This window comes from Salvelinus alpinus, chromosome 1 (genome assembly GCF_045679555.1).
Source record: "Salvelinus alpinus chromosome 1, SLU_Salpinus.1, whole genome shotgun sequence".
NCBI classification, from domain to species: domain Eukaryota; kingdom Metazoa; phylum Chordata; class Actinopteri; order Salmoniformes; family Salmonidae; genus Salvelinus; species Salvelinus alpinus.
In genome coordinates, this window is record NC_092086.1 from 18945896 (window position 1) to 18971529 (window position 25634).

Genomic DNA, 25634 nt, shown 5'->3' on the forward strand with positions numbered 1-25634 from the left:
AACATTGGCAGTTAGTTAGTGACCAGACTCTAGAACATTGGCAGTTAGTTAGTGACCAGACTCTAGAACATTGGCAGTTAGTTAGTGACCAGACTCTAGAACATTGGCAGTTAGTTAGTGACCAGACTAGAACATTGGCAGCTAGTGAATGACTGAAGGATATGAAGGTCAGTGTATATACAGGGTGGGATGGGGGTTGGTGCACCATGACAGAGATCCTGGTCTGCTCTGTCCAATACAGTGATTGATGACTTACATCCTCAGGGGCACAGAACCTCCCTAAAACCTGTCCCAGTGTGTCTGACCTGTGACCTCTAACAGAATGAGCTCACTGGTACCAGATGTGATGGACGAGTATCATTATTAGTGGGGGACATGAGTACAGGTCTACTGGGAGGTAGTAGCATTGTAATGTCTAGGCAAACGTGTCCTGTTACAGCACAGCCTAAAGGAACGTTGAGAATGCATGGTGCCAGACAGGTTTCTGTCTGTGTCTAGTCCCATGGGGCTGTGGTGTTTGGGATTTGGGTTGATTTAACCTTTGACACGTACGAACACACGAGTGTGATCATTCAACAGTGGTCTCCGCAGTTTTCGCTCAAACCGGTGTGATTAGAACACTTATTTTGTTTTTACAACTTGATTGGAGTCCACCTATGGTCAATTCAGTTGACTGGACATGATGATTAGGAAAGGCACACACCTGTCTCTATGAGGTCCCACAGTTGACAGTGTATGTCAGAGCAAAAACCAAGCCACGGAGTCGAAGGAATTATCCGTAGAGCTCCGAGACAGGATTGTGTTGAGGCACAGGTCTGGGGAAGGATACCAAAAAATTTACCATTCAAAAAAAAAAAAAAGGGTTTCGCTTTGTTCTTAATGGGGTATTGTGATGTCATTATGGGGTGTTGTGATGTCATTATGGGGTGTTGTGATGGCATTATGGGGTATTGTGTGTAGATTGATAAGGGAAAAATGTATTTAATCTATTTTAGAATAAAGCTGTAATATAACAAAATGTGGAAAAAGGGAAGGGGTCTGAATACTTTCCGAATGCACTGTCTATATGGTGCATCGGTACCGCTTGCCATGCGGTAGCAGTGACAACAGTCTATGACTTGGGTGGCTAGAGTCTTTAGCTACTTTTAGGGCCTTCCTCTGACACCGCCTGGTATAGAGGTACTGGATGGCAGGGAGCTGGGCCCCAGTGATGTACTGGAGTCATTATCCATGTCAGAGCAGCCTGTCCATTCTGGGGTACAGGTCCTCTGACACCGCCTGGTATAGAGGTCCTGGATGGCAGGGAGCTGGGCCCCAGTGATGTACTGGAGTCATTATCCATGTCAGAGCAGCCTGTCCATTCTGGGGTACAGGTCCTCTGACACCGCCTGGTATAGAGGTCCTGGATGGCAGGGAGCTGGGCCCCAGTGATGTACTGGAGTCATTATCTATGTCAGAGCAGCCTGTCCATTCTGGGGTAAAGGTTCTCTGACACCGCCTGGTATAGAGGTCCTCTGACACCGCCTGGTATACAGGTCCTCTGACACCGCCTGGTATACAGGTCCTCTGACACCGCATGGTATACAGGTCCTCTGACACCGCCTGGTATAGAGGTCCTCTGGGCATAATGACCCAAGTTGTCCTATTACAGAACAGTCAGTTTCAGCAAGGTGGCTCGGTAACCATGCCAGTGCAGCTCAGTTTGGCTCAGTAGTGTGAAACAGGGTATCAGAGTGTCCTGTACTTGAGAGAGATAGATGTTTCCTCTACAGAGAAAGAGGATATATTTAACCAATGCGTCACAACGACACAATGACAAATGATGCTAAGTGTGAAGTCTAGAGACGGGGTGAGGAGACAGATGAGCGGAAGGAAGGAAAGAAGGAGGAGATATTGGAGGAAAGAGAGAAGGAAAGGCGAGAGCTGTAATCACCCTTCAGAGACCTCTCTTCTTCCTATAGTTAACTGTGCTGTAATGGGCTGCAAATGGCAGACAGGCAGTATTGTGGGAGACATCTCTGATTGAGTTACAGATGAAGATGAAACAAAGTGCCCCGCCCCTCAAATCTTTCCACAACTATTTTGTTTGATACTTGATTTGGACCCAGATTTAGTTCCAATGTGAACATGAAGAAATTAAAAAGGTTCTCTGTTTTTAATGTTTATTTCTTCTGTTGCAGCTCTGCTGTTGGAGTGGGTTTCTATGGTAACAGTCAGACCAATGACGGGGTGTACCAGCTGACCTACTCCCTCCACAATGCCAACCACACTCTGGGTGGCATCAACAGCTTGGTAAGATCCCAGGACACAGCTCAGTAGACTCTGTAAATATGACTGTAGTGGTATGTTGTTACGGACTCTGTAAATATCACTGTAGTGGTATGTTGTTATGGACTCTGTAAATATCACTGTAGTGGTATGTTGTTATGGACTCTGTAAATATCACTGTAGTGGTATGTTGTTATGGACTCTGTAAATATCACTGTAGTGGTATGTTGTTACGGACTCTGTAAATATGACTGTAGTGGTATGTTGTTATCCAGTTCGGTAAATAACAACTACAAGCTTAGTTTACAAAGGAAACAAAGGTTTCCTTTGTTAATGGAGGGTTCATCATCTGTCCCAGTAAAATCACACGCCCCGGGGGGCCTCTATCCCCTTATGATCCCCCAGTCCTGGGCCTGGTCCCTTCTGGTGGTGACCTGCTTCCAGCCCGTGGAGTGTGGTAGGGGGTGGGGGGGTGATGGAATAGAAGTGGGGGTTTAGAGGGGGTGGATGGAATGGAAGTGGGGGGTGTAGTGGGGGTGAGGTGCAGTAACAGGGTGATGAATAAAGGATAGGTAGAGGGGTGAGGTGCAGTAACAGGGTGATGGATAGAGGAGTGGGAGAGGGGTGAGGTGCAGTAACAGGGTGATGGATAGAGGAGTGGTAGAGGGGTGAGGTGCAGTAACAGGGTGATGAATAGAGGAGTGGTAGAGGGGTGAGGTGCAGTAACAGGGTGATGGATAGAGGAGAGGTAGAGGGGTGAGGTGCAGTAATGGGGTGATGAATAGAGGAGTGGTAGAGGGGTGAGGTGCAGCAACAGGGTGATGAATAGAGGAGTGGTAGAGGGGTGAGGTGCAGTAACAGGGTGATGAATAGAGGAGTGGTAGAGGGGTGAGGTGCAGTAACAGGGTGATGAATAGAGGAGTGGTAGAGGGGTGAGAGGCAGTAACAGGATGATGAATAGAGGAGAGGTAGAGGGGTGAGGTGCAGTAACAGGGTGATGGATAGAGGAGAGGTAGAGGGGTGAGGTGCAGTAATGGGGTGATGAATAGAGGAGTGGTAGAGGGGTGAGGTGCAGTGACAGGGTGATGAATAGAGGAGTGGTAGAGGGGTGAGGTGCAGTAACAGGGTGATGAATAGAGGAGTGGTAGACAGGTGAGGTGCAGTAACAGGGTGATGAATAGAGGAGTGGGAGAGGGGTGAGGTGCAGTAACAGGGTGATGGATAGAGGAGTGGGAGAGGGGTGAGGTGCAGTAACAGGGTGATGGATAGAGGAGAGGTAGAGGGGTGAGGTGCAGTAATGGGGTGATGAATAGAGGAGTGGTAGAGGGGTGAGGTGCAGTAGCAGGGTGATGAATAGAGGAGTGTGAGAGGGGTGAGGTGCAGTAACAGGGTGATGAATAGAGGAGTGGTAGAGGGTTGAGGTGCAGTAACAGGGTGATGAATAGAGGAGTGGTAGAGGGGTGAGGTGCAGTAACAGGGTGATGAATAGAGGAGTGGGAGAGGGGTGAGGTGCAGTAACAGGGTGATGAATAGAGGAGTGGTAGAGGGCTGAGGTGCAGTGACAGGGTGATGAATAGAGGAGTGGTAGAGGGGTGAGGTGCAGTAACAGGGTGATGAATAGAGGAATGGTAGACAGGTGAGGTGCAGTAACAGGGTGATGAATAGAGGAGTGGGAGAGGGGTGAGGTGCAGTAACAGGGTGATGAATAGAGGAGTGGTAGAGGGGTGAGGTGCAGCAACAGGGTGATGAATAGAGGAGTGGTAGAGGGGTGAGGTGCAGTAACAGGGTGATGAATAGAGGAGTGGTAGAGGGGTGAGAGGCAGTAACAGGGTGATGAATAGAGGAGTGGTAGAGGGGTGAGGTGCAGTAACAGGGTGATGGATAGAGGAGTGGGAGAGGGGTGAGGTGCAGTAACAGGGTGATGGATAGAGGAGTGGGAGAGGGGTGAGGTGCAGTAACAGGGTGATGGATAGAGGAGAGGTAGAGGGTTGAGGTGCAGTAACAGGGTGATTAATAGAGGAGTGGTAGAGGGGTGAGGTGCAGTAACAGGGTGATGAATAGAGGAGTGGTAGAGGGGTGAGGTGCAGTAACAGGGTGATGAATAGAGGAGTGGTAGAGGGGTGAGGTGCAGTAACAGGGTGATGAATAGAGGAGTGGTAGAGGGGAGAGGTGCAGCAACAGGGTGATGAATAGAGGAGTGGTAGAGGGGTGAGGTGCAGTAACAGGGTGATGAATAGAGGAGTGGTAGAGGGGTGAGAGGCAGTAACAGGGTGATGAATAGAGGAGAGGTAGAGGGGTGAGGTGCAGTAACAGGGTGATGAATAGAGGAGTGGGAGAGGGTTGAGGTGCAGTAACAGGGTGATGAATAGAGGAGTGGGAGAGGGGTGAGATGCAGTAACAGGGTGATGGATAGAGGAGAGGTAGAGGGGTGAGGTGCAGTAACAGGGTGATGAATAGAGGAGTGGTAGAGGGGTGAGGTGCAGTGACAGGGTGATGAATAGAGGAGTGGGAGAGGGGTGAGGTGCAGTAACAGGGTGATGAATAGAGGAGAGGTAGAGGGTTGAGGTGCAGTAACAGGGTGATGAATAGAGGAGTGGTAGACAGGTGAGGTGCAGTAACAGGGTGATGAATAGAGGAGTGGGAGAGGGGTGAGGTGCAGTAACAGGGTGATGAATAGAGGAGTGGTAGAGGGGTGAGGTGCAGTAACAGGGTGATGAATAGAGGAGTGGTAGAGGGGTGAGGTGCAGTAACAGGGTGATGAATAGAGGAGTGGGAGAGGGGTGAGGTGCAGTAACAGGGTGATGAATAGAGGAGTGGTAGATGGGTGAGGTGCAGTAACAGGGTGATGAATAGAGGAGTGGTAGAGGGGTGAGGTGCAGTAACAGGGTGATGAATAGAGGAGTGGTAGAGGGATGAGGTGCAGTAACAGGGTGATGAATAGAGGAGTGGTAGAGGGGTGAGGTGCAGTAACAGGGTGATGAATAGAGGAGTGGTAGAGGGGTGAGGTGCAGTAACAGGGTGATGAATAGAGGAGTGGTAGACAGGTGAGGTGCAGTAACAGGGTGATGAATAGAGGAGTGGTAGAGGGGTGAGGTGCAGTAACAGAGGGTGAGGATATGAGGGAGGGGTATGGAGTTAGGGGAGCAGGTGAGGAAGTGGAGTCAGAAGGTAGTAATAGTCTGGGGTAGTAGAGGGTCTGTTAGTCAGAAGGTAGTAATAGTCTGGGGTAGTAGAGGGTCTGTTAGAAGGTAGTAATAGTCTGGGGTAGTAGAGGGTCTGTTAGAAGGTAGTAATAGTCTGGGGTAGTAGAGGGTCTGTTAGACAGAAGGTAGTAACAGTCTGGGGTAGTAGAGGGTCTGTTAGAAGGTAGTTATAGTCTGGGGTAGTAGAGGGTCTGTTAGAAGGTAGTAATAGTCTGGGGTAGTAGAGGGTCTGTTAGAAGGTAGTTATAGTCTGGGGTAGTAGAGGGTCTGTTAGACAGAAGGTAGTAATAGTCTGGGGTAGTAGAGGGTCTGTTAGACAGAAGGTAGTAATAGTCTGGGGCAGTAGAGGGTTTGTTAGAAGGTAGTAATAGTCTGGGGTAGTAGAGGGTCTGTTAGAAGGTAGTAACAGTCTGGGGCAGTAGAGGGTCTGTTAGAAGGTAGTAATAGTCTGGGGCAGTAGAGGGTCTGTTAGAAGGTAGTTATAGTCTGGGGTAGTAGAGGGTCTGTTAGAAGGTAGTAACAGTCTGGGGCAGGAGAGGGTCTGTTAGAAGGTAGTAACAGTCTGGGGCAGTAGAGGGTCTGTTAGAAGGTAGTAACAGTCTGGGGCAGTAGAGGGTCTGTTAGAAGGTAGTAACAGTCTGGGGTAGTAGAGGGTCTGTTAGAAGGTAGTAATTAACTGGGGCAGTAGAGGGTCTGTTAGAAGGTAGTAACAGTCTGGGGCAGTAGAGGGTCTGTTAGAAGGTAGTTATAGTCTGGGGCAGTAGAGGGTCTGTTAGAAGGTAGTAACAGTCTGGGGTAGTAGAGGGTCTGTTAGAAGGTAGTAACAGTCTGGGGCAGTAGAGGGTCTGATAGACAGAAGGTAGTTATAGTCTGGGGTAGTAGAGGGTCTGTTAGAAGGTAGTAATAGTCTGGGGTAGTAGAGGGTCTGTTAGAAGGTAGTAACAGTCTGGGGCAGTAGAGGGTCTGATAGTCAGAAGGTAGTAATAGTGTGGGGCAGTAGAGGGTCTGTTAGAAGGTAGTTATAGTCTGGGGCAGTAGAGGGTCTGTTAGAAGTTAGTAACAGTCTGGGGTAGTAGAGGGTCTGTTAGAAGGTAGTAACAGTCTGGGGCAGTAGAGGGTCTGTTAGAAGGTAGTTATAGTCTGGGGTAGTAGAGGGTCTGATAGTCAGAAGGTAGTAATAGTCTGGGGCAGTAGAGGGTCTGTTAGTCAGAAGGTAGTAACAGTCTGGGGTAGTAGAGGGTCTGTTAGAAGGTAGTAACAGTCTGGGGCAGTAGAGGGTCTGTTAGTCAGAAGGTAGTAACAGTCTGGGGCAGTAGAGGGTCTGTTAGTCAGAAGGTAGTAACAGTCTGGGGTAGTAGAGGGTCTGTTAGAAGGTAGTAACAGTCTGGGGCAGTAGAGGGTCTGTTAGAAGGTAGTAACAGTCTGGGGCAGTAGAGGGTCTGTTAGAAGGTAGTAACAGTCTGGGGTAGTAGAGGGTCTGTTAGAAGGTAGTAACAGTCTGGGGTAGTAGAGGGTCTGTTAGAAGGTAGTAACAGTCTGGGGTAGTAGAGGGTCTGTTAGTCAGAAGGTAGTAACAGTCTGGGGTAGTAGAGGGTCTGTTAGACAGAAGGTAGTAACAGTCTGGGGCAGTAGAGGGTCTGTTAGAAGGTAGTAACAGTCTGGGGTAGTAGAGGGTCTGTTAGACAGAAGGTAGTAACAGTCTGGGGCAGTAGAGGGTCTGTTAGACAGAAGGTAGTAATAGTCTGGGGTAGTAGAGGGTCTGTTAGAAGGTAGTAACAGTCTGGGGTAGTAGAGGGTCTGTTAGAAGGTAGTAATATTCTGGGGTAGTAGAGGGTCTGTTAGAAGGTAGTAACAGTCTGGGGTAGTAGAGGGTCTGTTAGAAGGTAGTAATAGTCTGGGGTAGTAGAGGGTCTGTTAGTCAGAAGGTAGTAACAGTCTGGGGTAGTAGAGGGTCTGTTAGAAGGTAGTAATATTCTGGGGTAGTAGAGGGTCTGTTAGAAGGTAGTAACAGTCTGGGGTAGTAGAGGGTCTGTTAGAAGGTAGTAATATTCTGGGGTAGTAGAGGGTCTGTTAGAAGGTAGTAATAGTCTGGGGTAGTAGAGGGTCTGTTAGAAGGTAGTAATATTCTGAGGTAGTAGAGGGTCTGTTAGAAGGTAGTAACAGTCTGGGGTAGTAGAGGGTCTGTTAGACAGAAGGTAGTAACAGTCTGGGGTAGTAGAGGGTCTGTTAGAAGGTAGTAACAGTCTGGGGTAGTAGAGGGTCTGTTAGTCAGAAGGTAGTAACAGTCTGGGGTAGTAGAGGGTCTGTTAGACAGAAGGTAGTAATAGTCTGGGGTAGTAGAGGGTCTGTTAGAAGGTAGTAATAGTCTGGGGTAGTAGAGGGTCTGTTAGAAGGTAGTAACAGTCTGGGGTAGTAGAGGGTCTGTTAGACAGAAGGTAGTAATAGTCTGGGGTAGTAGAGGGTCTGTTAGAAGGTAGTAACAGTCTGGGGTAGTAGAGGGTCTGTTAGAAGGTAGTAATATTCTGGGGTAGTAGAGGGTCTGTTAGAAGGTAGTAACAGTCTGGGGTAGTAGAGGGTCTGTTAGAAGGTAGTAATAGTCTGGGGTAGTAGAGGGTCTGTTAGTCAGAAGGTAGTAACAGTCTGGGGTAGTAGAGGGTCTGTTAGAAGGTAGTAATATTCTGGGGTAGTAGAGGGTCTGTTAGAAGGTAGTAACAGTCTGGGGTAGTAGAGGGTCTGTTAGAAGGTAGTAATATTCTGGGGTAGTAGAGGGTCTGTTAGAAGGTAGTAATAGTCTGGGGTAGTAGAGGGTCTGTTAGAAGGTAGTAATATTCTGGGGTAGTAGAGGGTCTGTTAGAAGGTAGTAACAGTCTGGGGTAGTAGAGGGTCTGTTAGACAGAAGGTAGTAACAGTCTGGGGTAGTAGAGGGTCTGTTAGAAGGTAGTAACAGTCTGGGGTAGTAGAGGGTCTGTTAGTCAGAAGGTAGTAACAGTCTGGGGTAGTAGAGGGTCTGTTAGACAGAAGGTAGTAATAGTCTGGGGTAGTAGAGGGTCTGTTAGAAGGTAGTAACAGTCTGGGGTAGTAGAGGGTCTGTTAGTAGAAGGCAGTAGAGTCTGGGGTAGTAGAGGGTTGTCTGTTAGACAGAAGGTAGTAACAGTCTGGGGCAGTAGAGGGTCTGTTAGACAGAAGGTAGTAATAGTCTGGGGTAGTAGAGGGTCTGTTAGAAGGTAGTAACAGTCTGGGGTAGTAGAGGGTCTGTTAGAAGGTAGTAATATTCTGGGGTAGTAGAGGGTCTGTTAGAAGGTAGTAACAGTCTGGGGTAGTAGAGGGTCTGTTAGAAGGTAGTAATAGTCTGGGGTAGTAGAGGGTCTGTTAGTCAGAAGGTAGTAACAGTCTGGGGTAGTAGAGGGTCTGTTAGAAGGTAGTAACAGTCTGGGGTAGTAGAGGGTCTGTTAGACAGAAGGTAGTAACAGTCTGGGGTAGTAGAGGGGCTGTTAGAAGGTAGTAATATTCTGGGGTAGTAGAGGGTCTGTTAGAAGGTAGTAACAGTCTGGGGTAGTAGAGGGTCTGTTAGAAGGTAGTAATAGTCTGGGGTAGTAGAGGGTCTGTTAGTCAGAAGGTAGTAACAGTCTGGGGTAGTAGAGGGTCTGTTAGAAGGTAGTAACAGTCTGGGGCAGTAGAGGGTTTGTTAGAAGGTAGTAATAGTCTGGGGTAGTAGAGGATCTGTTAGACAGAAGGTAGTAATAGTCTGGGGTAGTAGAGGGTCTGTTAGAAGGTAGTAATAGTCTGGGGTAGTAGAGGGTCTGTTAGAAGGTAGTAACAGTCTGGGGTAGTAGAGGGTCTGTTAGACAGAAGGTAGTAATAGTCTGGGGTAGTAGAGGGTTTGTTAGAAGGTAGTAATAGTCTGGGGTAGTAGAGGGTCTGTTAGACAGAAGGTAGTAATAGTCTGGGGTAGTAGAGGGTCTGTTAGACAGAAGGTAGTTATAGTCTGGGGTAGTAGAGGGTCTGTTAGACAGAAGGTAGTAATAGTCTGGGGCAGTAGAGGGTCTGTTAGACAGAAGGTAGTAACAGTCTGGGGTAGTAGAGGGTCTGTTAGAAGGTAGTAACAGTCTGGGGTAGTAGAGGGTCTGTTAGACAGAAGGTAGTAATAGTCTGGGGTAGTAGAGGGTTTGTTAGAAGGTAGTAATAGTCTGGGGTAGTAGAGGGTCTGTTAGACAGAAGGTAGTAATAGTCTGGGGTAGTAGAGGGTCTGTTAGACAGAAGGTAGTAATAGTCTGGGGTAGTAGAGGGTCTGTTAGAAGGTAGTAACAGTCTGGGGTAGTAGAGGGTCTGTTAGACAGAAGGTAGTAATAGTCTGGGGTAGTAGAGGGTTTGTTAGAAGGTAGTAATAGTCTGGGGTAGTAGAGGGTCTGTTAGAAGGTAGTTATAGTCTGGGGCAGTAGAGGGTCTGTTAGAAGGTAGTAACAGTCTGGGGTTGTAGAGGGTCTGTTAGAAGGTAGTAATATTCTGGGGTAGTAGAGGGTCTGTTAGAAGGTAGTAACAGTCTGGGGTAGTAGAGGGTCTGTTAGAAGGTAGTAATAGTCTGGGGTAGTAGAGGGTCTGTTAGTCAGAAGGTAGTAACAGTCTGGGGTAGTAGAGGGTCTGTTAGAAGGTAGTAATATTCTGGGGTAGTAGAGGGTCTGTTAGAAGGTAGTAACAGTCTGGGGTAGTAGAGGGTCTGTTAGAAGGTAGTAATATTCTGGGGTAGTAGAGGGTCTGTTAGAAGGTAGTAATAGTCTGGGGTAGTAGAGGGTCTGTTAGAAGGTAGTAATATTCTGGGGTAGTAGAGGGTCTGTTAGAAGGTAGTAACAGTCTGGGGTAGTAGAGGGTCTGTTAGACAGAAGGTAGTAACAGTCTGGGGTAGTAGAGGGTCTGTTAGAAGGTAGTAATAGTCTGGGGTAGTAGAGGGTCTGTTAGAAGGTAGTAACAGTCTGGGGTAGTAGAGGGTCTGTTAGACAGAAGGTAGTAACAGTCTGGGGTAGTAGAGGGTCTGTTAGAAGGTAGTAATATTCTGGGGTAGTAGAGGGTCTGTTAGAAGGTAGTAACAGTCTGGGGTAGTAGAGGGTCTGTTAGAAGGTAGTAATAGTCTGGGGTAGTAGAGGGTCTGTTAGTCAGAAGGTAGTAACAGTCTGGGGTAGTAGAGGGTCTGTTAGAAGGTAGTAACAGTCTGGGGCAGTAGAGGGTTTGTTAGAAGGTAGTAATAGTCTGGGGTAGTAGAGGGTCTGTTAGACAGAAGGTAGTAATAGTCTGGGGTAGTAGAGGGTCTGTTAGACAGAAGGTAGTTATAGTCTGGGGTAGTAGAGGGTCTGTTAGAAGGTAGTAACAGTCTGGGGTAGTAGAGGGTCTGTTAGACAGAAGGTAGTAATAGTCTGGGGTAGTAGAGGGTCTGTTAGTCAGAAGGTAGTAACAGTCTGGGGTAGTAGAGGGTCTGTTAGAAGGTAGTAATAGTCTGGGGTAGTAGAGGGTCTGTTAGACAGAAGGTAGTAATAGTCTGGGGCAGTAGAGGGTCTGTTAGACAGAAGGTAGTAACAGTCTGGGGTAGTAGAGGGTCTGTTAGAAGGTAGTAACAGTCTGGGGTAGTAGAGGGTCTGTTAGACAGAAGGTAGTAATAGTCTGGGGTAGTAGAGGGTTTGTTAGAAGGTAGTAATAGTCTGGGGTAGTAGAGGGTCTGTTAGACAGAAGGTAGTAATAGTCTGGGGTAGTAGAGGGTCTGTTAGAAGGTAGTTATAGTCTGGGGCAGTAGAGGGTCTGTTAGAAGGTAGTAATAGTCTGGGGTAGTAGAGGGTCTGTTAGAAGGTAGTAATAGTCTGGGGTAGTAGAGGGTTTGTTAGAAGGTAGTAATAGTCTGGGGTAGTAGAGGGTCTGTTAGAAGGTAGTTATAGTCTGGGGCAGTAGAGGGTCTGTTAGAAGGTAGTAATAGTCTGGGGTAGTAGAGGGTCTGTTAGAAGGTAGTAACAGTCTGGGGTAGTAGAGGGTCTGTTAGAAGGTAGTAATAGTCTGGGGTAGTAGAGGGTCTGTTAGAAGGTAGTAACAGTCTGGGGTAGTAGAGGGTCTGTTAGAAGGTAGTAACAGTCTGGGGCAGTAGAGGGTCTGATAGACAGAAGGTAGTTATAGTCTGGGGTAGTAGAGGGTCTGTTAGAAGGTAGTAATAGTCTGGGGTAGTAGAGGGTCTGTTAGAAGGTAGTAACAGTCTGGGGCAGTAGAGGGTCTGATAGTCAGAAGGTAGTAATAGTGTGGGGCAGTAGAGGGTCTGTTAGAAGGTAGTTATAGTCTGGGGCAGTAGAGGGTCTGTTAGAAGTTAGTAACAGTCTGGGGTAGTAGAGGGTCTGTTAGAAGGTAGTAACAGTCTGGGGCAGTAGAGGGTCTGTTAGAAGGTAGTTATAGTCTGGGGTAGTAGAGGGTCTGATAGTCAGAAGGTAGTAATAGTCTGGGGCAGTAGAGGGTCTGTTAGTCAGAAGGTAGTAACAGTCTGGGGTAGTAGAGGGTCTGTTAGAAGGTAGTAACAGTCTGGGGCAGTAGAGGGTCTGTTAGTCAGAAGGTAGTAACAGTCTGGGGCATTAGAGGGTCTGTTAGTCAGAAGGTAGTAACAGTCTGGGGTAGTAGAGGGTCTGTTAGAAGGTAGTAACAGTCTGGGGCAGTAGAGGGTCTGTTAGAAGGTAGTAACAGTCTGGGGCAGTAGAGGGTCTGTTAGAAGGTAGTAACAGTCTGGGGTAGTAGAGGGTCTGTTAGAAGGTAGTAACAGTCTGGGGTAGTAGAGGGTCTGTTAGAAGGTAGTAACAGTCTGGGGTAGTAGAGGGTCTGTTAGTCAGAAGGTAGTAACAGTCGGGGGTAGTAGAGGGTCTGTTAGACAGAAGGTAGTAACAGTCTGGGGCAGTAGAGGGTCTGTTAGAAGGTAGTAACAGTCTGGGGTAGTAGAGGGTCTGTTAGACAGAAGGTAGTAACAGTCTGGGGCAGTAGAGGGTCTGTTAGACAGAAGGTAGTAATAGTCTGGGGTAGTAGAGGGTCTGTTAGAAGGTAGTAACAGTCTGGGGTAGTAGAGGGTCTGTTAGAAGGTAGTAATATTCTGGGGTAGTAGAGGGTCTGTTAGAAGGTAGTAACAGTCTGGGGTAGTAGAGGGTCTGTTAGAAGGTAGTAATAGTCTGGGGTAGTAGAGGGTCTGTTAGTCAGAAGGTAGTAACAGTCTGGGGTAGTAGAGGGTCTGTTAGAAGGTAGTAATATTCTGGGGTAGTAGAGGGTCTGTTAGAAGGTAGTAACAGTCTGGGGTAGTAGAGGGTCTGTTAGAAGGTAGTAATATTCTGGGGTAGTAGAGGGTCTGTTAGAAGGTAGTAATAGTCTGGGGTAGTAGAGGGTCTGTTAGAAGGTAGTAATATTCTGAGGTAGTAGAGGGTCTGTTAGAAGGTAGTAACAGTCTGGGGTAGTAGAGGGTCTGTTAGACAGAAGGTAGTAACAGTCTGGGGTAGTAGAGGGTCTGTTAGAAGGTAGTAACAGTCTGGGGTAGTAGTGGGTCTGTTAGTCAGAAGGTAGTAACAGTCTGGGGTAGTAGAGGGTCTGTTAGACAGAAGGTAGTAACAGTCTGGGGCAGTAGAGGGTCTGTTAGAAGGTAGTAACAGTCTGGGGTAGTAGAGGGTCTGTTAGAAGGTAGTAATATTCTGGGGTAGTAGAGGGTCTGTTAGAAGGTAGTAACAGTCTGGGGTAGTAGAGGGTCTGTTAGAAGGTAGTAATAGTCTGGGGTAGTAGAGGGTCTGTTAGTCAGAAGGTAGTAACAGTCTGGGGTAGTAGAGGGTCTGTTAGAAGGTAGTAATATTCTGGGGTAGTAGAGGGTCTGTTAGACAGAAGGTAGTAACAGTCTGGGGTAGTAGAGGGTCTGTTAGAAGGTAGTAACAGTCTGGGGTAGTAGAGGGTCTGTTAGTCAGAAGGTAGTAACAGTCTGGGGTAGTAGAGGGTCTGTTAGACAGAAGGTAGTAACAGTCTGGGGCAGTAGAGGGTCTGTTAGAAGGTAGTAACAGTCTGGGGTAGTAGAGGGTCTGTTAGACAGAAGGTAGTAACAGTCTGGGGCAGTAGAGGGTCTGTTAGACAGAAGGTAGTAATAGTCTGGGGTAGTAGAGGGTCTGTTAGAAGGTAGTAACAGTCTGGGGTAGTAGAGGGTCTGTTAGAAGGTAGTAATATTCTGGGGTAGTAGAGGGTCTGTTAGAAGGTAGTAACAGTCTGGGGTAGTAGAGGGTCTGTTAGAAGGTAGTAATAGTCTGGGGTAGTAGAGGGTCTGTTAGTCAGAAGGTAGTAACAGTCTGGGGTAGTAGAGGGTCTGTTAGAAGGTAGTAACAGTCTGGGGTAGTAGAGGGTCTGTTAGACAGAAGGTAGTAACAGTCTGGGGTAGTAGAGGGGCTGTTAGAAGGTAGTAATATTCTGGGGTAGTAGAGGGTCTGTTAGAAGGTAGTAACAGTCTGGGGTAGTAGAGGGTCTGTTAGAAGGTAGTAATAGTCTGGGGTAGTAGAGGGTCTGTTAGTCAGAAGGTAGTAACAGTCTGGGGTAGTAGAGGGTCTGTTAGAAGGTAGTAACAGTCTGGGGCAGTAGAGGGTTTGTTAGAAGGTAGTAATAGTCTGGGGTAGTAGAGGATCTGTTAGACAGAAGGTAGTAATAGTCTGGGGTAGTAGAGGGTCTGTTAGAAGGTAGTAATAGTCTGGGGTAGTAGAGGGTCTGTTAGAAGGTAGTAACAGTCTGGGGTAGTAGAGGGTCTGTTAGACAGAAGGTAGTAATAGTCTGGGGTAGTAGAGGGTTTGTTAGAAGGTAGTAATAGTCTGGGGTAGTAGAGGGTCTGTTAGACAGAAGGTAGTAATAGTCTGGGGTAGTAGAGGGTCTGTTAGACAGAAGGTAGTTATAGTCTGGGGTAGTAGAGGGTCTGTTAGACAGAAGGTAGTAATAGTCTGGGGCAGTAGAGGGTCTGTTAGACAGAAGGTAGTAACAGTCTGGGGTAGTAGAGGGTCTGTTAGAAGGTAGTAACAGTCTGGGGTAGTAGAGGGTCTGTTAGACAGAAGGTAGTAATAGTCTGGGGTAGTAGAGGGTTTGTTAGAAGGTAGTAATAGTCTGGGGTAGTAGAGGGTCTGTTAGACAGAAGGTAGTAATAGTCTGGGGTAGTAGAGGGTCTGTTAGACAGAAGGTAGTAATAGTCTGGGGTAGTAGAGGGTCTGTTAGAAGGTAGTAACAGTCTGGGGTAGTAGAGGGTCTGTTAGACAGAAGGTAGTAATAGTCTGGGGTAGTAGAGGGTTTGTTAGAAGGTAGTAATAGTCTGGGGTAGTAGAGGGTCTGTTAGAAGGTAGTTATAGTCTGGGGCAGTAGAGGGTCTGTTAGAAGGTAGTAACAGTCTGGGGTAGTAGAGGGTCTGTTAGAAGGTAGTAATATTCTGGGGTAGTAGAGGGTCTGTTAGAAGGTAGTAACAGTCTGGGGTAGTAGAGGGTCTGTTAGAAGGTAGTAATAGTCTGGGGTAGTAGAGGGTCTGTTAGTCAGAAGGTAGTAACAGTCTGGGGTAGTAGAGGGTCTGTTAGAAGGTAGTAATATTCTGGGGTAGTAGAGGGTCTGTTAGAAGGTAGTAACAGTCTGGGGTAGTAGAGGGTCTGTTAGAAGGTAGTAATATTCTGGGGTAGTAGAGGGTCTGTTAGAAGGTAGTAATAGTCTGGGGTAGTAGAGGGTCTGTTAGAAGGTAGTAATATTCTGGGGTAGTAGAGGGTCTGTTAGAAGGTAGTAACAGTCTGGGGTAGTAGAGGGTCTGTTAGACAGAAGGTAGTAACAGTCTGGGGTAGTAGAGGGTCTGTTAGAAGGTAGTAATAGTCTGGGGTAGTAGAGGGTCTGTTAGAAGGTAGTAACAGTCTGGGGTAGTAGAGGGTCTGTTAGACAGAAGGTAGTAACAGTCTGGGGTAGTAGAGGGTCTGTTAGAAGGTAGTAATATTCTGGGGTAGTAGAGGGTCTGTTAGAAGGTAGTAACAGTCTGGGGTAGTAGAGGGTCTGTTAGAAGGTAGTAATAGTCTGGGGTAGTAGAGGGTCTGTTAGTCAGAAGGTAGTAACAGTCTGGGGTAGTAGAGGGTCTGTTAGAAGGTAGTAACAGTCTGGGGCAGTAGAGGGTTTGTTAGAAGGTAGTAATAGTCTGGGGTAGTAGAGGGTCTGTTAGACAGAAGGTAGTAATAGTCTGGGGTAGTAGAGGGTCTGTTAGACAGAAGGTAGTTATAGTCTGGGGTAGTAGAGGGTCTGTTAGAAGGTAGTAACAGTCTGGGGTAGTAGAGGGTCTGTTAGAAGGTAGTAACAGTCTGGGGTAGTAGAGGGTCTGTTAGACAGAAGGTAGTAATAGTCTGGGGTAGTAGAGGGTCTGTTAGTCAGAAGGTAGTAACAGTCTGGGGTAGTAGAGGGTCTGTTAGAAGGTAGTAATAGTCTGGGGTAGTAGAGGGTCTGTTAGACAGAAGGTAGTAATAGTCTGGGGCAGTAGAGGGTCTGTTAGACAGAAGGTAGTAACAGTCTGGGGTAGTAGAGGGTCTGTTAGAAGGTAGTAACAGTCTGGGGTAGTAGAGGGTCTGTTAGACAGAAGGTAGTAATAGTCTGGGGTAGTAGAGGGTTTGTTAGAAGGTAGTAATAGTCTGGGGTAGTAGAGGGTCTGTTAGACAGAAGGTAGTAATAGTCTGGGGTAGTAGAGGGTCTGTTAGAAGGTAGTTATAGTCTGGGGCAGTAGAGGGTCTGTTAGAAGGTAGTAATAGTCTGGGGTAGTAGAGGGTCTGTTAGAAGGTAGTAATATTCTGGGGTAGTAGAGGGTCTGTTAGAAGGTAGTAATAGTCTGGGGTAGTAGAGGGTCTGTTAGAAGGTAGTAATATTCTGAGGTAGTAGAGGGTCTGTTAGAAGGTAGTAACAGTCTGGGGTAGTAGAGGGTCTGTTAGACAGAAGGTAGTAACAGTCTGGGGTAGTAGAGGGTCTGTTAGAAGGTAGTAACAGTCTGGGGTAGTAGTGGGTCTGTTAGTCAGAAGGTAGTAACAGTCTGGGGTAGTAGAGGGTCTGTTAGACAGAAGGTAGTAACAGTCTGGGGCAGTAGAGGGTCTGTTAGAAGGTAGTAACAGTCTGGGGTAGTAGAGGGTCTGTTAGAAGGTAGTAATATTCTGGGGTAGTAGAGGGTCTGTTAGAAGGTAGTAACAGTCTGGGGTAGTAGAGGGTCTGTTAGAAGGTAGTAATAGTCTGGGGTAGTAGAGGGTCTGTTAGTCAGAAGGTAGTAACAGTCTGGGGTAGTAGAGGGTCTGTTAGAAGGTAGTAATATTCTGGGGTAGTAGAGGGTCTGTTAGACAGAAGGTAGTAACAGTCTGGGGTAGTAGAGGGTCTGTTAGAAGGTAGTAACAGTCTGGGGTAGTAGAGGGTCTGTTAGTCAGAAGGTAGTAACAGTCTGGGGTAGTAGAGGGTCTGTTAGACAGAAGGTAGTAACAGTCTGGGGCAGTAGAGGGTCTGTTAGAAGGTAGTAACAGTCTGGGGTAGTAGAGGGTCTGTTAGACAGAAGGTAGTAACAGTCTGGGGCAGTAGAGGGTCTGTTAGACAGAAGGTAGTAATAGTCTGGGGTAGTAGAGGGTCTGTTAGAAGGTAGTAACAGTCTGGGGTAGTAGAGGGTCTGTTAGAAGGTAGTAATATTCTGGGGTAGTAGAGGGTCTGTTAGAAGGTAGTAACAGTCTGGGGTAGTAGAGGGTCTGTTAGAAGGTAGTAATAGTCTGGGGTAGTAGAGGGTCTGTTAGTCAGAAGGTAGTAACAGTCTGGGGTAGTAGAGGGTCTGTTAGAAGGTAGTAACAGTCTGGGGTAGTAGAGGGTCTGTTAGACAGAAGGTAGTAACAGTCTGGGGTAGTAGAGGGGCTGTTAGAAGGTAGTAATATTCTGGGGTAGTAGAGGGTCTGTTAGAAGGTAGTAACAGTCTGGGGTAGTAGAGGGTCTGTTAGAAGGTAGTAATAGTCTGGGGTAGTAGAGGGTCTGTTAGTCAGAAGGTAGTAACAGTCTGGGGTAGTAGAGGGTCTGTTAGAAGGTAGTAACAGTCTGGGGCAGTAGAGGGTTTGTTAGAAGGTAGTAATAGTCTGGGGTAGTAGAGGATCTGTTAGACAGAAGGTAGTAATAGTCTGGGGTAGTAGAGGGTCTGTTAGAAGGTAGTAATAGTCTGGGGTAGTAGAGGGTCTGTTAGAAGGTAGTAACAGTCTGGGGTAGTAGAGGGTCTGTTAGACAGAAGGTAGTAATAGTCTGGGGTAGTAGAGGGTTTGTTAGAAGGTAGTAATAGTCTGGGGTAGTAGAGGGTCTGTTAGACAGAAGGTAGTAATAGTCTGGGGTAGTAGAGGGTCTGTTAGACAGAAGGTAGTTATAGTCTGGGGTAGTAGAGGGTCTGTTAGACAGAAGGTAGTAATAGTCTGGGGCAGTAGAGGGTCTGTTAGACAGAAGGTAGTAACAGTCTGGGGTAGTAGAGGGTCTGTTAGAAGGTAGTAACAGTCTGGGGTAGTAGAGGGTCTGTTAGACAGAAGGTAGTAATAGTCTGGGGTAGTAGAGGGTTTGTTAGAAGGTAGTAATAGTCTGGGGTAGTAGAGGGTCTGTTAGACAGAAGGTAGTAATAGTCTGGGGTAGTAGAGGGTCTGTTAGACAGAAGGTAGTAATAGTCTGGGGTAGTAGAGGGTCTGTTAGAAGGTAGTAACAGTCTGGGGTAGTAGAGGGTCTGTTAGACAGAAGGTAGTAATAGTCTGGGGTAGTAGAGGGTTTGTTAGAAGGTAGTAATAGTCTGGGGTAGTAGAGGGTCTGTTAGAAGGTAGTTATAGTCTGGGGCAGTAGAGGGTCTGTTAGAAGGTAGTAACAGTCTGGGGTAGTAGAGGGTCTGTTAGAAGGTAGTAATATTCTGGGGTAGTAGAGGGTCTGTTAGAAGGTAGTAACAGTCTGGGGTAGTAGAGGGTCTGTTAGAAGGTAGTAATAGTCTGGGGTAGTAGAGGGTCTGTTAGTCAGAAGGTAGTAACAGTCTGGGGTAGTAGAGGGTCTGTTAGAAGGTAGTAATATTCTGGGGTAGTAGAGGGTCTGTTAGAAGGTAGTAACAGTCTGGGGTAGTAGAGGGTCTGTTAGAAGGTAGTAATATTCTGGGGTAGTAGAGGGTCTGTTAGAAGGTAGTAATAGTCTGGGGTAGTAGAGGGTCTGTTAGAAGGTAGTAATATTCTGGGGTAGTAGAGGGTCTGTTAGAAGGTAGTAACAGTCTGGGGTAGTAGAGGGTCTGTTAGACAGAAGGTAGTAACAGTCTGGGGTAGTAGAGGGTCTGTTAGAAGGTAGTAATAGTCTGGGGTAGTAGAGGGTCTGTTAGAAGGTAGTAACAGTCTGGGGTAGTAGAGGGTCTGTTAGACAGAAGGTAGTAACAGTCTGGGGTAGTAGAGGGTCTGTTAGAAGGTAGTAATATTCTGGGGTAGTAGAGGGTCTGTTAGAAGGTAGTAACAGTCTGGGGTAGTAGAGGGTCTGTTAGAAGGTAGTAATAGTCTGGGGTAGTAGAGGGTCTGTTAGTCAGAAGGTAGTAACAGTCTGGGGTAGTAGAGGGTCTGTTAGAAGGTAGTAACAGTCTGGGGCAGTAGAGGGTTTGTTAGAAGGTAGTAATAGTCTGGGGTAGTAGAGGGTCTGTTAGACAGAAGGTAGTAATAGTCTGGGGTAGTAGAGGGTCTGTTAGACAGAAGGTAGTTATAGTCTGGGGTAGTAGAGGGTCTGTTAGAAGGTAGTAACAGTCTGGGGTAGTAGAGGGTCTGTTAGAAGGTAGTAACAGTCTGGGGTAGTAGAGGGTCTGTTAGACAGAAGGTAGTAATAGTCTGGGGTAGTAGAGGGTCTGTTAGTCAGAAGGTAGTAACAGTCTGGGGTAGTAGAGGGTCTGTTAGAAGGTAGTAATAGTCTGGGGTAGTAGAGGGTCTGTTAGACAGAAGGTAGTAATAGTCTGGGGCAGTAGAGGGTCTGTTAGACAGAAGGTAGTAACAGTCTGGGGTAGTAGAGGGTCTGTTAGAAGGTAGTAACAGTCTGGGGTAGTAGAGGGTCTGTTAGACAGAAGGTAGTAATAGTCTGGGGTAGTAGAGGGTTTGTTAGAAGGTAGTAATAGTCTGGGGTAGTAGAGGGTCTGTTAGACAGAAGGTAGTAATAGTCTGGGGTAGTAGAGGGTCTGTTAGAAGGTAGTTATAGTCTGGGGCAGTAGAGGGTCTGTTAGAAGGTAGTAATAGTCTGGGGTAGTAGAGGGTCTGTTAGAAGGTAGTAATAGTCTGGGGTAGTAGAGGGTTTGTTAGAAGGTAGTAATAGTCTGGGGTAGTAGAGGGTCTGTTAGAAGGTAGTTATAGTCTGGGGCAGTAGAGGGTCTGTTAGAAGGTAGTAATAGTCTGGGGTAGTAGAGGGTCTGTTAGAAGGTAGTAACAGTCTGGGGCAGTAGAGGGTCTGTTAGAAGGTAGTAATAGTCTGGGGTAGTAGAGGGTCTGTTAGAAGGTAGTAACAGTCTGGGGTAGTAGAGGGTCTGTTAGAAGGTAGTAACAGTCTGGGGTAGTAGAGGGTCTGTTAGAAGGTAGTAACAGTCTGGGGTAGTAGAGGGTCTGTTAGAAGGTAGTAATAGTCTGGGGTAGTAGAGGGTCTGTTAGAAGGTAGTAACAGTCTGGGGTAGTAGAGGGTCTGTTAGAAGGTAGTAATAGTCTGGGGTAGTATAGGGTCTGTTAGAAGGTAGTAACAGTCTGGGGTAGTAGAGGGTCTGTTAGAAGGTAGTAACAGTCTGGGGTAGTAGAGGGTCTGTTAGAAGGTAGTAACAGTCTGGGGTAGTAGAGGGTCTGTTAGAAGGTAGTAACAGTCTGGGGTAGTAGAGGGTCTGTTAGAAGGTAGTAACAGTCTGGGGTAGTAGAGGGTCTGTTAGAAGGTAGTAATAGTCTGGGGCAGTAGAGGGTCTGTTAGAAGGTAGTAATAGTCTGGGGCAGTAGAGGGTCTGTTAGTCAGGAAGTAGAACAGGGATTATCTCTCCATCTGTCTGTACTAATGGTGGTTCAGCTCCTTTCAGTGTTTCTGGACACGTTACTCTCATATCTCCCTCTAAACATCCAGGTTATACACACACGCACACCACGCAAGCACACACACCAAGCACACACACCACGCACACACACCACGCACACTCATACCACGCACACACACTCCAGATGCTCCAGATACTCAACTAGTCTAGAGAAGGCCAGTTTTATTGCTTCTTTAATCAGGACAACAGTTTTCAGCTGTGCTAACATAATTGCAAAAGGGTTTTCTAATGATCAATTGTAGTAACAGTCTGGGGTAGTAAAGGGTCTGTTAGAAGCTAGTAACAGTCTGGGGGTAGTAGAGGGTCTGTTAGAAGATAGTAACAGTCTGGGGTAGTAGATGGTCTGTTAGAAGATAGTAACAGTCTGGGGGTAGTAGAGGGTCTGTTAGAAGATAGTAACAGTCTGGGGTAGTAGATGGTCTGTTAGAAGATAGTAACAGTCTGGGGTAGTAGATGGTCTGTTAGAAGATAGTAACAGTCTGGGGGTAGTAGAGGGTCTGTTAGAAGATAGTAACAGTCTGGGGTAGTAGAGGGTCTGTTAGAAGCTAGTAACAGTCTGGGGGTAGTAGAGGGTCTGTTAGAAGATAGTAACAGTCTGGGGTAGTAGATGGTCTGTTAGTCAGAAGGTAGTAACAGTCTGGGGTAGTAGAGGGTCTGTTAGAAGGTAGTAACAGTCTGGGGTAGTAGAGGGTCTGTTAGTCAGAAGGTAGTAATAGTCTGGGGTAGTAGAGGGTCTGTTAGACAGAAGGTAGTAACAGTCTGGGGTAGTAGAGGGTCTGTTAGACAGAAGGTAGTAACAGTCTGGGGTAGTAGATGGTCTGTTAGTCAGAAGGTAGTAACAGTCTGGGGTAGTAGAGGGTCTGTTAGTCAGAAGGTAGTAATAGTCTGGGGCAGTAGAGGGTCTGTTAGTCAGAAGGTAGTAACAGTCTGGGGCAGTAGAGGGTCTGTTAGACAGAAGGTAGTAACAGTCTGGGGTAGTAGAGGGTCTGTTAGTCAGAAGGTAGTAATAGTCTGGGGCAGTAGAGGGTCTGTTAGTCAGAAGGTAGTAATAGTCTGGGGTAGTAGAGGGTCTGTTAGAAGGTAGTAACAGTCTGGGGTAGTAGAGGGTCTGTTAGTCAGAAGGTAGTAATAGTCAACATGCCACAACATGCCATTGGAACACAGGAGTGATGGTTGCTTATAATGTGCCTCTGTACGCCTATGTAGATATTCCATAAAGAATCAGCTGTTTCCAGCTACAATATTCATTTAAAACATTCACAATGTCTACACTGTATTTCTGATCAGTTTGATGTTATTATAATGGACAAAAAATTGCTTTTCTTTCAAAAACAAGGACATTTCTAAGTGACCCCAATCTTTTGAACGATTGTACCTCCAGGATGTTTTATGTACCGGGAGTTTCCCATGGTATTCCAATGTGATTCCCGGGGCCTGCAAGCTATGCTGGTATTGATTGTAGTGAGCAGTCCTCCAGGGAAACAAACAGAGACTTCCTTATTTAAACCAGAACAGGAAGTAGTAACTAACATGTTTTATAAATACCATTTGTGGCAGTGTAAATGCAGGGAGGTAGAGTGTTGGAAACTCCCCACAGTTCCTAAGATGTCTCCTCAAATGTTCCCCAATTCCAACCAGCTTATCTGGTTTGATGACGCTGAGGCGTGTTGTCTGGTCAAATCCCCCCTCTTAAATGAACAGTGGTTCTATCAGCTCTCTGTCTTGTGTCCCAAATGACACTCTATACCCTATATAGTGCACTACTTTGGACCAGCCTGGTCACTATATAGGGAATGGAGTGCCACTTGAGACACAACCTGTGTCTGTCACTGTGTGACTGTGCTGGCAGCCTCTTCTCTCTGTGGTGAGAGACTGAGAGAGACTGAGACTGTGGCCCCTGACTGAGACACAGCCAGGGGCCACACAGCCAGGGGCCACACAGCCAGGGGCTGCACAGCCAGGGTCCACACAGCCAGGGGCCACACAGGGGCCACACAGCCAGGGGCCACACAGCTAGGGGCCACACAGCCAGGGGCCACACAGCCAGGGGCCACACAGCCAGCCACACAGCCAGGGGCCACACAGCCAGGGGCCACACAGCTAGGGGCCACACAGCCAAGGCACAGAGTGAAACAGCGCACAGGGCCACTGATGGTTTGGCGGCAGACCTCGGCCCCATGTAAATAACCACTCTACTCTGGCAACCTGCTAGACTAGGCATTACCTGGGTTGTGTTCAGAAGGTGGAAACGTTTTGAAACGGGAAGGTATTACCTGTCTCTCTAAGAAGACAGATATTCATGTTGTGTTACAAAACATTTTGGGACGTCATGCCCCTTACTGAACAGGAGACTATCAGTTCTAGTCTGTCAGTTGCAGGGACGAACTGCAGACACAGATTCATACGTTTCATTCATAGTTAGCCACACCAGAGATATCCTTCCACCTCTCCTTCCAGGCCAGGCAGACCTATAGGCTGTGAGGCTTCCACGTCTCCTTCCAGGCCAGGCAGACCTATAGGCTGTGAGGCTTCCACCTCTCCTTCCAGGCCAGGCAGACCTATAGGCTGTGAGGCTTCCACCTCTCCTTCCAGGCCAGGTAGACCAATAGGCTGTGAGGCTTCCACCTCTCCTTCCAGGCCAGGCAGACCTATAGGCTGTGAGGCTTCCACCTCTCCTTCCAGGCCAGGCAGACCTATAGGCTGTGAGGCTTCTACCTCTTCTTCCAGGCCAGGCAGACCTATAGGCTGTGAGGCTTCCACCTCTCCTTCCAGGCCAGGCAGACCTATAGGCTGTGAGGCTTCCACCTCTCCTTCCAGGCCAGGCAGATCTATAGGCTGTGAGGCTTCCACCTCTCCTTCCAGGCCAGGCAGACCAATAGGCTGTGAGGCTTCCACCTCTCCTTCCAGGCCAGGCAGACCTATAGGCTGTGAGGCTTCCACCTCTCCTTCCAGGCCAGGCAGACCTATAGGCTGTGAGGCGTCCACCTCTCCTTCCAGGTCAGGCAGACCTATAGGCTGTGAGGCTTCCACCTCTCCTTCCAGGCCAGGTAGACCAAGAGGCTGTGAGGCTTCCACCTCTCCTTCCAGGCCAGGCAGACCTATGGGCTGTCAGGGTCCCACTTCTCCTTCCTGTTGGTCGGGCTGGGGTGAAAGATGAACGTTAGGCGGCAGGTGGTGGGGGCAGGGCATCAGAGCAGTTTCCTGGCAATCAGAGACCATCCCTAGGGACCTGGGCAGGAGAGGGGGATGTGTTACATAGTGTCCTTACTGTCTTACCACATAGCTGTGCTCTCTGGCTCCATACTGTCAGGTTACTGTGTTCCAAGTGGTACTCTATTCCCTATGAATTTCACTACTGTTGACCCATACGGCAGGAACAATAGTACTATATACTGTATATACAGCACCAATCAAAAGTTTAGACACACCTACTCAAGGGTTTTTCTTTATTTTTACAATTTTCTACATTGCACATGAGGGTTTTTGCGACTGCACTTGAAGAAACTTTCTGTCTTAAAGTAATGATGGACTGTCGTTTCTCTTTGTTTATTTGAGATGTTCTTGCCATAATATGGACTTGGTCTTTTACTAAATAGGGCTATCTTCTGTGTACCACCCCTACCTTGTCACAACACAACTAATTGCCTCAAACGCATTAAGAAGGAAAGAAATTCCACAAATTAACTTTTAACAAGGCACACCTGTTAATTGAAATGCATTCCAGGTGACTACCTCATGAAGCTGGTTGAGAGAATGCCAAGAGTGTGCAAAGCTGTCATCAAGGCAAAGGGTGGCTACTTTGAAGAATCTAAAATCTAAAATGAATTTTGATTTTTTTAACACTTTCTTGGTTACTACATGATTCCATATGTGTTATTTCATAATTTTGATGTCTTCACTATTATTCTACAATGTAGAAAAAATTATAAAAATACAGAAAAACTCTTGAATGAGTAGGTGTGTCCAAACATTTGATTGGTACTGTATGTATGGTATGATATGGTATTTGGTGTGTGTGTGCGTCAGTGTGTGTGTTATGCAGCTCAGGAAACTGTGGCGTTACAACACTAGCTTACTACTGGAACTCATTCAGGAAACTGAGGCGTTACAACACTAGCTTACTACTGGAACTCATTCAGGAAACTGAGGCGTTACAACACTAGCTTACTACTGGAACTCATTCAGGAAACTGAGGCGTTACAACACTAGCTTACTACTGGAACTCATTCAGGAAACTGAGGCGTTACAACACTAGCTTACTACTGGAACTCATTCAGGGAACTGTGGCGTTACAACACTAGCTTACTACTGGAACTCATTCAGGAAACTGAGGCGTTACAACACTAGCTTACTACTGGAACTCATTCAGGAAACTGAGGCGTTACAACACTAGCTTACTACTGGAACTCATTCAGGAAACTGAGGCGTTACAACACTAGCTTACTACTGGAACTCATTCAGGAAACTGAGGCGTTACAACACTAGCTTACTACTGGAACTCATTCAGGGAACTGTGGCGTTACAACACTAGCTTACTACTGGAACTCATTCAGGAAACTGAGGGGGCCTGAGGAGAGTGTCAACAACACCAAGGTGGAGACTGAAGTATGGTGATGCAATTTACTGGCACATAACTGGATTGTTTACTGAAGATTGGTTTTGATCCTGTCAACATAGTCTAGTCTAAGATACTAGCTGAACTAGGACTGGTTTTGATACTGTCAACATAGCCTAGTCTAAGATACTAGCTGAACTAGGACTGGTTTTGATACTGTCAACATAGCCTAGTCTAAGATACTAGCTGAACTAGGATCGGTTTTGATACTGTCAATATAGCCTAGTCTAAGATACTAGCTGAACTAGGATTGGTTTTGATACTGTCAATATAGCCTAGTCTAAGATACTAGCTGAACTAGGATTGGTTTTGATACTGTCAACATAGCCTAGTCTAAGATACTAGCTGAACTAGGATTGGTTTTGATACTGTCAACATAGCCTAATCTAAGATACTAGCTGAACTAGGATTGGTTTTGATACTGTCAACATAGCCTAGTCTAAGATTTGTGTTATTTCTAAGTTTTGAT

General features: G+C 46.9%; 1 protein-coding gene across 1 annotated transcript in view; it reads left to right on the top strand.

The window, feature by feature from the left end:
* Window positions 1-2185: 2185 nt before the first annotated feature.
* The window catches only part of LOC139570902 (protein tweety homolog 2-like), an 87432-nt gene continuing 63983 nt past the window's right edge, over window positions 2186-25634 (top strand). Inside the window, exon 1 of the mRNA XM_071393218.1 lies at window positions 2186-2292. The gene's annotated coding sequence lies outside the window, so the exon portion shown is untranslated. The remainder of the gene's footprint in view (window positions 2293-25634) is intronic.